The sequence below is a fragment of the Morus notabilis genome, unplaced genomic scaffold (assembly GCF_000414095.1).
Source record: "Morus notabilis unplaced genomic scaffold, ASM41409v2 Scaffold152, whole genome shotgun sequence".
Lineage (NCBI taxonomy): Eukaryota > Viridiplantae > Streptophyta > Magnoliopsida > Rosales > Moraceae > Morus > Morus notabilis.
Window position 1 is genome coordinate 240322 of NW_010367598.1, and position 14630 is coordinate 254951.

The 14630-nt window shown below is 32.7% G+C and overlaps 1 long non-coding RNA gene across 1 annotated transcript; it reads right to left on the reverse strand.

Moving 5' to 3' along the window:
• Window positions 1-2897: 2897 nt before the first annotated feature.
• LOC112094439 lies at window positions 2898-4929 on the reverse strand. The gene is made up of 5 exons (XR_002903529.1): window positions 4795-4929; window positions 4629-4711; window positions 3925-4018; window positions 3744-3800; window positions 2898-2950 (listed from the first exon to the last, which is right to left on the reverse strand). It is a non-coding gene; the product is annotated as an uncharacterized LOC112094439 (long non-coding RNA).
• Between the last annotated feature and the right edge of the window lie 9701 nt (window positions 4930-14630).

The following is a 14630-nucleotide window of genomic DNA, read 5'->3' on the forward strand; positions in this document are numbered from 1 at the left end:
AATTTTGTACAACTAAAGTGATTTTCAATGATTTACTTGTATAGAGTACAAAAGTTAAATAAAAGAAAAAGAATCATACGGGAATGCATCTACAATAAGAAGAAAAAAAGGAATAATACAAAGTCATCAAATTCAATTCATCAATTTCAGTCAACAAGATCAACAGTTTACATGCAGTAAAGTGAAAAGCACAAGAATCTCCACTCAAAAAACTGTACGACAAAGAACATTTTCTAATCAGTAGACAAAATTTAATGACTAATTCAGTGACCATGAATACTAATAAAGGGATACTAAATTATATGAAACCAGTAAGCAAACTATAATCCAATGGGTATTTGAACCCTAAAATACCAGTTCTTAAAAGGCATTTGAAGAAAATAAATATTTTTAATTGACGATAACATTTAGAATAAATGTTTAAAATAAAGAAGAAATTAGAGATCATTTTTTAGCATTAGCTCCTCTTGCCATCGTCGGAAAATAGAACATAAACAAAAAAATAATAATAAAAAACTTAGTAAGATTTAAATATCAAGAAGTAAACAAGTATATATCCTAAACCAAAGTAATTGTTGAGTTTATTGATAAGATGCATATCGTGACTGCTACTTTGACTGAGGATGCACTTTGACAGGGCACATCCTCAGAACCACAACCTAGTGAAAAAAGCCACAAATACTTGGTAAAAGACGAAATTCCTCAAAAATTCCACTAACATTTATCGGAAATGATACAAAAAGAAAAGAGGATATGAATCCTCAATTTAAGCAACTCTAAGGTGAAGAATTCCCAAACTATCTCAATCCTACAAAAGCAAGCCTATGCTCATTGATGAAAACATATTTACGTTAGCGTATTTATTTTCCCCTAACAATAAAAAAGAACTGTATTGAATTTTAAAAATTACTCTCTCAATCACTTCATTAGTTTTCAACAGCCAAAAGAGAGAAAAAATATCTTTCTTTTTTTTTTTCAGAATAATACAACAAAAACACTTTAGTCCAAAAGTATCGATGGAATAAGTGCTTAACGTGACGTTCTCTCATGATAAATACCGTTATTATTTTCGTCCGTCCAGTAAAAAAGTAACTTTTGAGAAGTAGCTAAAATTATGGTTATTTTTAACAACAGCTCTTAGAGATATATGAATATTTCACTTAAACATATTTACTTTTTGACATATAGCTAACCCAATATTTTTGAAAAATCACTTTTGACTAAGCTTCCGATTTCCAAATGGTACATAAAGTGTTTTAAGAGAATGACGTGAAAGTGTTTTAAAAGGGATAAGGTAGGAAAAAAAAACAAGTAAGTTTTGAGATAAACAAAAGGGAAAAAGAAAAAAACAAATCAGAGAATAATCAATTTCTTTTATTTTAGATCTATATTTTCTTCTCTTTCTCATAACTTCTTTTTATTCAAAACTAAGTACTTTTTTAAACCATTTTATCCTTCTAAAAATAGTTACTTTATTAACAAAAGAGTCAAAGGTTATATACTTCAAAATGTCAAGAAAGCTAGACCTTTAAAAATTAATGTGAAGAGTCAAAGTGAAACTAGTGAAAACTCAAGAAAGCTAGACCTTTAAAAATTAATGTGAAGAGGCAAAGTGAAACTAGTGAACATTCTTGGGTGGAGAAGTGAGTTTATGCATGTAATATAGTATACTTTTAAAAATTGACGGTGTTTGTCAAGCGAGATATGTCGTCACAACTTAAAAAAAAAACATTAACTATTGAAAATGACAAGCTTTTACTAGGGTAATAACTCAAAAATGATAATTTATTCTCCAAGCGACAATGAATCCTATAAACAAAAGAACCGACATTAAATTTAAGACTATCATATATAAGACATCAAAATAAAAGGAAAATATCATAAATGATAACATATCCCAACACAAATTTTTCCAAACAACAATGCATCTCAAAAACAAAACAAAAAACAAAAACAACAGTGACGAAAACAAAAATATGTAGCTTAGTTGCCTTTTTTTTTTTTTTGACGAAAACGAAAATATGTAGCTTCGTTTGCAATTTTTTTGTTTTAATGAGTTCTTTGAAGTCTACGCCTTTTTCTCAAACTCTCGGTTTTTTTTATTGTCATATTATTACATGTCGCAATATTTCCCTCTCGTATTCCCTCTTCATTTAAGAAAGAACATGAACGAAAAAGAAAGCCTAGTTACTAACCAATTAAAATGAAGATGTCATAAAATGTGAATACATAAACTAAATAAGAATAATAGTCGACTAGGAACCTCTTACTAGTTACACTTCAATTTACAAATAAATTCAGTACAATATCCCAATATAAATAGTGATCCAAATGAAAATGGTAATCATTAATTTATTTGCAAACGGTGCAAAGTTAAATAACAAACAATGATAAAATGCAAAAGTTAAAATAACAAAGAATGATAAAAACATGCATCTAAATAAGATGTAACCAAAACATAAAGTAAATAGAGCAAACAATATCACCAAATTTGTTTTCCAAATTTTATCCATCAATTGGATCAATATTTTCATGCAATACAGTGAAAAGCGTAACTATCTCAACTCGAAAAACTATACAGTAAACATGTTCTAATCAATAGACAAAATTTGCAAACTGATCTAGGTGAATATGAAAAGTACGCATAAAGAACATGTTCCAGTCAATAGACAATTCGCAAACTGATCCAATTACTATGAAAAGTAATAATAAGCGATACTAAAATATGTGAAGCCTATGAGCAAACAATTAATCCAATGAGTATTTGACCCTGAAATACTAATCCCCAGAGGCATTTCAAGTAAATAAATAGTCCTTCAGTGACAATAATGAATTCATTCATATTACCAACAAAAGTCTAAAACAAAGAAAAAGAAATTAGCAGCCATTTTTTTTAGTATTACCTTCTCTTACCATTGTTTGATAATATTTGTTTGCCTCTTCGTAACTCCTCATTTTGGAAAGTATAAACACAAACAAAAAATAAAAAGAACTTAGTAAGATCTTAAATATCAAGAAATAAACAATAAATAGAAATTGAAAAGGGCAAATGAAATCAATTACATACACTAAACAAAAATAACAATCGAGTAATTGACTAGCATAGAAAAATAGGACTACAACCTAGTCAAACTTTAATAGACAAATAGGTTTAGTAAAGTGGACAAATACAAATGGCAATATGAATAAGACTACTATTTCTTAATTTACACAAAAATCAAACCAATGCATACATTGAACAAAAAAAAAAAAAACAGAGAGAGAGAGAGAGAAAGTAGTATTGTAAGTAAAAAAATAAAGAAAAATAGAAGAATATAACCTCCACACTTATCAGATTTTAATTCACAAATAAGTTAATTTACTCGTGTAGCATGTAAAAGTTAAATAGAAAAAAATAATTCACAAGATAATGCAACTGCAATAAGAAGTAACAAAAGAAAAAAAAAGAGCAAATAAAGTCATCAAACGCATTTACCAAAATTTATCCATCAAACTGTATAGTGAGGGAACATGTTCCAATTAGTTGACAAAATTTGATAACTAATTCAATAACGATGAATACTAATAACAAGGGATACTCAATGGAGCCAATAAAGAAACAGTGAATCTAATGAGTATTTGAACCCTAAAATACAAATCCTCAAAAGCACTTAAGAAAACAAATAGTTTTTAATTCACACTGACATTAAGAATGAATGTCTAAAACAAAGAAGAAATTAGAGGTTATTTTTCTTTTGTATTACCTCATCTTACTATCGTCTGAAAATGAAAATGATGTTTGCCTTTTGGTAACACCTCATCTTAAAAAGTATAAACATAAACAAAAAATAAATAAATCAATCAATAAATAACTTTGTAAGATTTAAATATCAAGAATTAAACAATAAATATAATTTACAAAAGACAAATAAAACCAATACATACACTTAACAAGAATAACATATGAGTTTATTGGAGAAAGGGGTTTGTCTTGCTTAGATATGCAAAATGTGTAGGCTCATTTCTCCATTCTCTTGTTCTACTCCAAACAAAGATAAACTGGCATCATGCAATTGAAGAACAATAGGAAAAAAGAAAATAATATACTAAATTTTCCTTGTTGCAAAAAATAAAAAATAAAAAATAAAAAAACAAAAGAAAAGAATAAAAAATAAAAAAACAAAAAACCTTTCCAAAATAGAATTAAAACTTTATATCTAGGTGAACAATTAGTCGTGTTTGCCAATAAGTTAGAACAAAATTCCAATTTAAACTCAACGCTACATCTTTTTTTCCAATTGCAAATCTACTACCCTGGAAAACAACCTAGTCAATTTTTGTTTTTGTGGAAAACAACCTAGTCAATTTTTGTTTTTGTTTTTGCTTTTTTTTTTTTTTTTGATGAGAAATCCTCATAATAAAATCGAAAATAAGTAGGTCTAAGAACACAACACAACAACATCAAAGATTCTAAAGACATCTATCTTCCTATAACATCCTGCCAATTCATGTATATAAACCTAATCAAAATTTTTTTAACAACCTAGTCAAATTAAAGAAGCCCAAAATGCATATAAGCATTCTTCTCTAATGTGAAATGAACATTACATTTGGAAGTTAGAAAATTGGAAAGAGAAGAAAACACCAACCTTTCGAATGGTTTTGTAAACGACAATACTACTTTGATCTTTCATACTTAGCAGTAGGAATGAATGGTTTCTATGACAACACCCTCCATTGAAGTTTCACTACCGTGTCATAATTCAACAAAAATCAAGCAAGAAAACATGTAACTGAAAAATTTGAAGCACTTACAGAAGGCTCAAGTTGTCTCCATTCTTCTAAAGAGTTCATAAATAGGTATGCAGCTGATCCTATTGTTGCGAACTCCGCCATGCAAGATTCTGTAACGATCCACATTACTGAATTGTAAGAAGCAAACCACGTTAGAAGCTGCCACCTAGAGAAAGTTCACACGCGCGCGAGCTTTAGATTCTGTACTCCATCGTGCAAGACTCTCTGACAATCCACATACCTGACTTGTAAGAAGCAAATCATATTAGTAGCTACCACCTAGAGAAAGTTCACACACACGCACAAAAACACAAACCCTTTAGCTTGTTTTGTTTAGTTCCCATGATTTGCCAACTTCTTGAGAAAAAACTAGTAATTCATCTAGAAATAGCCAGATAAAACATAAAGGCTGCATAACTCAGAAAACTAACTGGACGTGCAAGGTCACTTTATGAGTTATGCACACCATCATAGAGAATTATACATTAACAATAATTACTATAAACCAGTTGGATCAGAAGCTGATTAACAAAGGCAAATGATAATCAAAATAAAAGAGCATTTGCTTATGATATCTTGAATGCTCAAGGAAATAAAAAAGAAATGCAATTTGAAGCTTAGCAATTAGATCTCAGCAATGTAAAAAGGCTCATTCAGTGACGGCCACCACTAGACTAACATTTGTGTCTTTCTAATATTCTAACAGTTCTTCATACAATTCAGTCCCAAGTATACAACTAGAAGCTGAATAGAAAATAACATTCAATAAAACTAAGATGGACTTTTAGGGGGAAAGTTAAAAAAAATGACCATATCCTTCTACAAAAAAAAAAAACAAAAAAAAAACAAAAAAACAAAAACATAGAATCAGTTTCGTTAGTGCGCATTACTAGTAGAAGAAACATAATACAATTATTGAATCCATAAATGAACTTGAACTTTACCCATTTGTTCAATGAAAACATGATCATTGAACTTAACTATATGGCTGGAGAACAGAGAAAAAAGATACTAACCTGTCAAATGAATTTGCTAAAAGGCATATTTGTCTTGAGCTTTGTACTAAGCAGTGCGAGTGGAACTCTACCGAACCTATCAAACAAGACAAGAAAGAGAAAGCGTGATGACAACATTTATTTTTGACTGTTTACACGATAATGATGCCAATACACCATAAGTTTCTAGCCAAAAAAAAAAAAAAAAAAAAAAAAAAGTACGCCATCAGTGAAAGATTCTTTTTATAACTCTACCAAACCTATCAAACAAGACAAGAAAGAGAAAGCGTGATGACAACATTTATTTTTGACTGTTTACACGATAATGATGAACAGAAAATAACATTCAATAAAACTAAGATGGACTTTTAGGGGGAAAGTTAAAAAAAATGACCATATCCTTCTACAAAAAAAAAAACAAAAAAAAAACAAAAAAACAAAAACATAGAATCAGTTTCGTTAGTGCGCATTACTAGTAGAAGAAACATAATACAATTATTGAATCCATAAATGAACTTGAACTTTACCCATTTGTTCAATGAAAACATGATCATTGAACTTAACTATATGGCTGGAGAACAGAGAAAAAAGATACTAACCTGTCAAATGAATTTGCTAAAAGGCATATTTGTCTTGAGCTTTGTACTAAGCAGTGCGAGTGGAACTCTACCGAACCTATCAAACAAGACAAGAAAGAGAAAGCGTGATGACAACATTTATTTTTGACTGTTTACACGATAATGATGCCAATACACCATAAGTTTCTAGCCAAAAAAAAAAAAAAAAAGAAAGAAAAGTACGCCATCAGTGAAAGATTCTTTTTATATTTCATCAAACAATTTCTCCCTCTTTTTTCTTTTTCTTTGCTTTCTTTTTTCCCCCTCACACTTGCTTTTTTTCGTTCTTTTCAGTCTCTTCAATTTCCACTCTTTCTCTCTCTTATCTTGTTCTCACAGCAAAAAGCTGAATAAGATCTCAGCAACTTTCGAAGTTACAGCTAGACCAACATTTGTTCTTAACCTTTTAACTCTTCCCTCTCTTCCTCCCCCCTTCTCTCGCTCTATCTTTTCTATTTTTTTTATTTTTCTTTTCTATATCTCCCTTCGTCTCTCTCTTTTTACTCCATTTCCGTATCTCCCTTTGTCTCTCTTTTTAATCCATTTCCTTCACCCCCTCCCTCTTCCCTCTCTGTCTCTCTCTTTTCTTATCCCTATTCTTACCATTATTATTTGTTTCCTTTTTTCCTTTTTTTCTTTTCTCTTTTCCTTTCTGCTTTCATTTTATTTTTCTTTTTGTCGTCTCTTATATTTCTAGATACTTTTCATTATTTTTTTCCCTTGATCTCATCTAACTTATTTTTCCCTATCTTTTTCTTACTTTTCCATTTTTTTTCCTCTCTCTCTCTTCAATGGCTTAGTGATAACGGCAGTAAATTTTCCTACAATGAATATGAAGATGAAAACGTTAAGCCCGTAAGGAAAACACAAAACGAAAAGAAAAACTCAAGGCATCATTTAAAAATTAATAGAATAAAGCAAAACAAAAGGGACAAACCTTAAGGGTGCGTTTGGTTGGTGTGGGGGAATGATACAAAAAGCTCATTCATTATTTTGGTTGTGATTTTAAAATACTATGAAATGGAACATGCATATTTTCATGTTAAATAAATTACCCTTATGTTATATGTATAAGTAATGTAATGTATCAAAGAGTAAATATTATGATATTATAATATGTCCAATAAATACTAACCCATATTATTACCCTTACGAGATGCTTTAATAGAATTGCATTAACGTTATCTTTCTCCCTTCAAATACCATCATGGAATGAGAGTAATATGATCATGATTGGTCTACCCTTTGGCGTCATAAGATTGCACCCTCATCCATATCAACTTTGTGCTCGCTAACTTGTCGAAAATCACAAAATGCACTTTGATAAATGTTTAATTCAGAGAAGAACAAAACAACACAAACTAATCACAGAAAGAATACTTATACATAGATGATAACCAGTCGTCACATAAGATATCATTACTTACAAGTTTAGCAATCGGATGAAATTCATAATGCACACTATAAGACGCAACAACAAAGAAACCTACCTACTATGGCTGGACTTGTCCATCATCGACGACAAGGGCATGCAATTCTTACCACATAAAGGGAGCATACTAAATCTGAGGCAAGGAAGAGAATACACCTACCAAAAGAGAAATATTGATGCTAACATAAAGAAGCAAATTTATGTTGAAAAGATATGCAGCGTGTAAGACTACAATGAAATGGAAGCACGTGACACAAGGGATACAGTCCTCATATCATTTTTAAACTAATTCATACGTCAATAAAACAAAAATAAAAAAACTGTTATTTCCCATCTTTGAGTCATCCGCAAGAAATACTCAATTGTTAGGTAATCTTAAACCCTCAATTGTCGTTTAAGAAACAGACTCTAGGGATAAATGTGTACAACTAAAATATAGCTCAAAGAAGCTCATGAATTGATTTGGATGAAAACCTTTACCAATTGGAAACTTTCCTTCCGCTACCATCAATGAATCTCATATTCAATTTGGTAGCTGTTTACACCTATTATAATAGTATCCTGCAAAAACAATTTCCACAAACATGATGGTTCAATATTAACACCAAACCATGGGAGATTTATGATGTCAAGCTCATTTATTAGGCCAGTATTTACACATAAAAAATTAAAACTCGTGCGATTTGAAGTATCACATTGGAAATTCATTGGCCCACCTTGAGTTTTACGCCACTACTAATCAAACAAATATGCATGAATGGTAAAAGCAGTTAGATACTTGATAAACTGATCACTAACATAGTATATTAGACATAGATATTAAGTAATATTTACTGCTTATTCATAGGTAGGCACGGGACTAAAATATCATCATTTGTGTTGGCATGCTTTCATAATACTAGGAACAGCAGGATAAGCACCAACTAAAATTACTCACTGACCCAGTAAATCAAGCACCATTTAACAAGACACAAGTGTTACAGCAAGAGTAGAAATGGATATAAATAAAAAGAAACTTAAATAAGCAAATTCTGCAACCAATCTCCAAGAAAGATTAAGAACATTGAACAACTAAAAAACAGAAAGAATGAAGAATAAACATACCTCATCAAGCATTGGAAGAATACGCATTAAATACCAAGTTGAAGGAAAAGGAAAAGAAAAAGACCAAACACGAAGCAACACAATTTCAATTAGATATATATATTTATATGAGAGATTAAAACCAAAATCAAAATCTCATTCAACCTTAAAAGAATACAAAGAAATATATCAACCAAAGAAATGGGGATATAAAAAAATAAAAAATAAATAAAAAAAACCTAGATTAAGGAGGACCAAAGAGAGACTGAAATTAATTCCGCTCCATTTAATATTTATTCTAGCCAAAACTTCTCAGAAATTGTCTAAAAAATGTGCAAGCAAATTATACAAAGTAAATGCATATATTATAGTTGAAATTGTAGCGAATAAAATGTTCATTCAAAAGAGAACGTATACATAAAGTCAGAAGATTCCAAAGTGACAAGCTTGAAAGGCACATGTTTAGCCGTCCTGTTGGTCAATTGTATTGAACATAAGCTCTGTGATAAGCCTCCTGTGTGGTTCACATATGCTCGAAGGAGAAGGGGCAGGGGGGAAAAGCTGAGTTTGCAAGATGGTCGAGTAATAGGCCAGCAAAGTAGTTAGGGGACGGGAAGTTAGTTAGGCTGGAGTCTGTTAAGGGTAGGCTAGTAGAGTATATAAATAAGATAGAGGTAGGCTAGTAGAGTATTATTGCAGTTTGTTATTCTTCGTAGGAAGTTTGTTAGGAGAGCACGGGATCTCTCGAAAATCCCCATACCATTCTTTACTCTTTTCTGTCGCCATTGTTGATTCTTGATTCCAGTAATACAAATTCTCTTCCAATTTGCCATCTTTCTGTGACAATCGATTCTGGAGCTTATCAATTGGTATCAGAGCACTTTCCTGGAATGACGAGACGCACCGATGATCGCGAGAAGGAGAAGACGGAGGGAACGAGAGAGGAGTTCGCGAGGGAATTGGAGGAGGTGCGAGAGGAATTGAAGAAGATTCCTCCGCTGGAGCAAGGTATGGACTTGTTGCTGGCAAGAATGGAGGAATTGATGAATCTACAGCGCCAAGAACGGCGGAATTCCAGACGGCCGGAGTGGAAGCGCCGGCGAGGCAGACGACGCCGGGGGAAGAGACGAGCGAGAGAGCTAGGCATCCGCGTGAATCTGGAACGCGCGTGGACTGTTGGACCAGGCGAGTGGAGATGCCGACGTTTGACGGCGAAAACCCCGATGGCTGGGTCTTTAGGGCTGAGAGGTACTTCACGATGAACGGCTTGTCGGTGAATGAAAAGTTGGGTGTTGCAGTTGTCAGTCTCGATGGAGAATCCTTGGCGTGGTTTCAATGGGAGGATGGCCGGCGGATGATTCGGAATTGGGCGGAATTGAAGGTAATGATTCTTGAGCGTTTCCGACCAACGCAAAGAAGGCAGCTTGTGCGAGAAGTTGTTGTCGCTACGACAAGAGTCTTCGGTAAGGGAATACCGGAGGCAATTCGAGGTCTTGGCAGCGCCGTTGAGGGATGTCTCTGAGCAGGTTCTGGAGAGCTCTTTTGTTAATAGGTTAAAGCCTGAGGTATGGGCAGAGATAAGGTTGATGAAACCTATTGGGCTGGGGCGAATTATGGAAGTAGCCCAGAGGGTGGAAGAGCGTAATCTCATGGGACGCGGCCCAAAAGCCCATGGTACGCGGCCCAAAAGCCCAAGGCCCTCCATATTCAATTTTGGGAAAAGGCAATGGGTTTAATGAAACTAAAGGAGGGCAAACGACTACTAATTCTGGAAGTGGTCTGCGTTTTAATGAAGCACCGACTGAAAAAGGGAAAATTCTGGATGAAAGGAAGGCGATTAACCAGGTCACGAGAGCAGCACCATTTAGGCGAATGACTGACGCCGAGCTACAAACTAAGAGGGAGAAGGGGTTGTGTTACCGGTGCGATGGGAAATATTACGTTGACCATTGTTGTCCGAATCGGGAGTTGCAGGTCTTGATTGTCTGCGAAGAAGAGGAACAAGGTGAAGCAGAGGTAGAGAAGATTGAGGCTGCCGAAGAAGAAGAAATGGTGGAATTATCCCTCAATTCAGTGGTTGGGTTAATTAGCACTGAGTTGAGTTCTTTGAAAGTTGCTGCTACCTTTGACGTTCCAAAGTTCACGTGCATTGAAATGGGAAGAAGATGGCATCATTCAAGTGCAATTACATAATCAACACCTTGAGGACAAGGTGCGTTTTTGGGGCGGGCCTCATGTGCGGTTCACATATGCTCGAAGGAGAAGGGGCAGGGGGGAAAAGCTAAGTCTGCAAGATGGTCAAGTAATAGGCCAGTAAAGTAGTTAAGGGACGGGAAGTTAGTTAGGCTGGAGTCTGTTAAGGGGGAATATAGGTAGGAGTATAAATAAGATAGAGGTAGGCTAGTACAGTATTATTGCAGTTTGTTATTCTTCGTAGGAAGTTTGTTAGGAGAGCACGGGATCTCTCGAAAATCTCCATACCATTCTTTACTCTTTTTTGTCGCCATTGTTGATTCTTGATTCCAGTAATACAAATTCTCTTCCAATTTACCATCTTTCTGTGACAATCGATTCTGGAGCTTATCACTCTGTTTCAATTCAACTTTTTCACCACACATAACGAAATCAAATTTCATAGAATCATAATTAATAAGAACTGTAACATTTCAAACTGCCATATTTTCTTTCAAAGGAAAAAACAAAATTATAATTGTACTTTTTCTTTCTAAATTAACCTCAAGTTTTTCTCATTCACAATCATTTTTCTTTTAACCTCTTCAATCTAGTTGCCAACCAAAAACTTGTAAAATCATAACCGAATAACAACATTAAAGATTTCTCCTTTTTCTTTTTTTATGAAACAACATTAAAGATTAAAACTTTGATAATTTCCTTCAATTTTGTGAATGAAGAATCAGAGCACAAAATTTGGAAACCATCATAACTCAAAAAATCAATCTCTTGAACCTTAATTAGCCAACAGTCACAATTTCCCTATTTCACATTGCTTACTGTCTGCAACCAAGATAATGCTATCAAACAAACTTGCATGTGAATCTAAGCTCCAAAGGTTGAACATTGACAAGTTCTTCATTATTGATCACTATGAACCAATCAAAAATTACCAATCAAGATTCATAGAACAAAAAGAGACACAGAGATTCTAGGAGTTTTAGAGCGAAGGAAAGGGAAGAATCGATACATGGCTGGGGCTTAATATTAGGGAAAAAATACCCCGCGGGTTCAAATAAAATAGGAAAAAAAAGAAGGCGAGACATAAAAGAAGAAGGGTACAAACAGAAGCCATCGTCTCTTGTACCCGTTCTATCGCTGGCAAAACGTTTGGGAATAGAAGAGTGAGATCAAAACAGAAGAATAATGAACAATTGTGAAGAATACAGATAGTGGAGGATCGAGAAGAGAGAGCGAGAAAGGAGCAAGAGAGGGTAGGGAAATAGAGATAAAATGGGGGAAACGAGAAAGAAGAACCTAGATCTGAAACACAGGAGAAGAAAATGGTGAAAGGAAAATGGAATTGAGAGCGAAAAGCAAACTGAGCTTGATGGGAATTAAGTAGAAATCGACAAAATAACTCAAAGAAAAGCTTAAATAGTTAATTGTGAGAGGACCGTGAGATAGGCCACAGTAAACAAACTCATATTTCTAACATAGTAATAGATTCTTCATTCTCTCACCATATTTGTTATATTTTTCACTACCTTTTTTCCCTCTTCTTTCTACCTTTTCCTTTTATCCGGCTCTTTTTTTCCTCTGCTCTTTTTTCTTTTTTCTTGGCTTGGAAATTAATGATACAAGATGAAAATGAAAATGTTAAATCAACAAGGAAACCACAAGGTAGCATTTTCAAAAACTGAAACAAAACAAAAGATAAAAAACCTTGAGAACTCCACATTCATTTAAAGAGATCACACAATAAGTAAATAAATATATTGAAACAAACATTATTTTAAGATCATAGAAGTTATATCGTAAAGAAGCAATAAAGTGGACAAGTGAGAATCTTATATGAAGATCATAGAATTCATATCGTAAAGAATTAGTTCAAGAATCATAGCAAAAGCAAATATCGGAAACAAAATAATAAAATCACAAAGACGACACAGAGTCAACTAAAGTTAGGAGTCAAGAGGAGACATCTTTCTAAATGACGAATAATTTAAAGGGATAAGAATCTCCAAAGTAGTTAATGCAATAATTGAATCGAAAGAACACCATAAAAAAATATATTAATGATAACAACAAAATGAATTATAGCCAATTCACACAAATGTAATCCTCAGAGGTATAACCATCAATATAAGTCTTAGAAAAAATCAAAATTTGAACAAATATAATTGTCAATTAGATCAAAATTTGAACCAAGTATAACTATTATGGAAAAAATGAGATTTCATGCAAAAGAATTAGTCTCTGAAGCATAATAATAATAATCAAGAAGTAGAAAATAAAAATTAGATGTTTAAAATGACCAATAGATAGCAGATATAAGTGAAAATATAACAAGATCAATAAGATCATCAAAAGTTTAAGTCAGGAATTAGGAAGAGGCATTTAACTAAAGTACAAGTATATTACAGGGATCATCTCTGTAACTAATATAAAAAATTTAATTGAAATTATACTTACAGTGGAAAAAGAACACCATCATATTCAACACTGGAGAGACTTACATGATCACACATATTAAGAATCACAGAACATAAATACGAATGGAACAATTACTGAGAGAAATTTGTAATCATATGACTGTTATTTATAAGAGCAACTATGGCATGAGTTGTGATCTATTAGACATTATATCAAACAGGTAACAGGCAATGAAAAAATGCTTGCCAACATTTGATCATAAGAATGGATCAAACACCCTTTTTTTCTTTTAAGAATGGATATAACACGCTAGCAACAACAATATCCTGTCTTTATATCTCACAGCAACCAAACACTACGAAAGTTACCCATTACACGAGATTCACACGCATGCAAATGTAGATATATGTTTCAAATAATTAAAATGGGAATTCAAATCTGGCAGAAGTTAACCTTATACTTCTTTTATATTCTGCAGAAATTAGCAAGTTTTTCAAACATAATAAATCAACTAGTAAGAAATACCATGAAAACGCGCAGATCGAGGAAAGAAATCGAAGAGTGATTTAAATCTAGTATTTAATTTGTCTTCCCATATAATTTACCAAATATTATTGCTTTAGACATGGAAAGACAACATATCATTACTACAAAAATTACAAGCACTTACAGCTAGTTGCTGACATTTCCTACAATAAAAAATGAAAATGAAAATGAAAACGTCAAACTCAAGTTTTAAATAGAAAAAACAAACACACATCAATACAACGAAATAAAATAAATCTGAGAAAAAGAAGGAAATAAATAGAATTATAAAACTCATATCGATTCATATAACAGTTGCACTCAATTGGTTGATAGAATATTTGCCATGAAATGAATCTTATCAACCACTTTCCCTCTCTCAGTTGAACTTGAGATTAATAAGTCCAAAAGAAAAAAAAAAAAAAGTGGATAAAGAAGCTAAGATCGAAGATGTTAAATAAATCTATTTCAACAATATTTGACGTCAAAGAAACTATTTAATCAATCCACAATCCCCAGAAAAGAGATGGTTCCCAAAAAAAATTAGATTGCAAAAGCGTTATGAGATTCATTCCCAATTGTGATATGTGAAAAGAG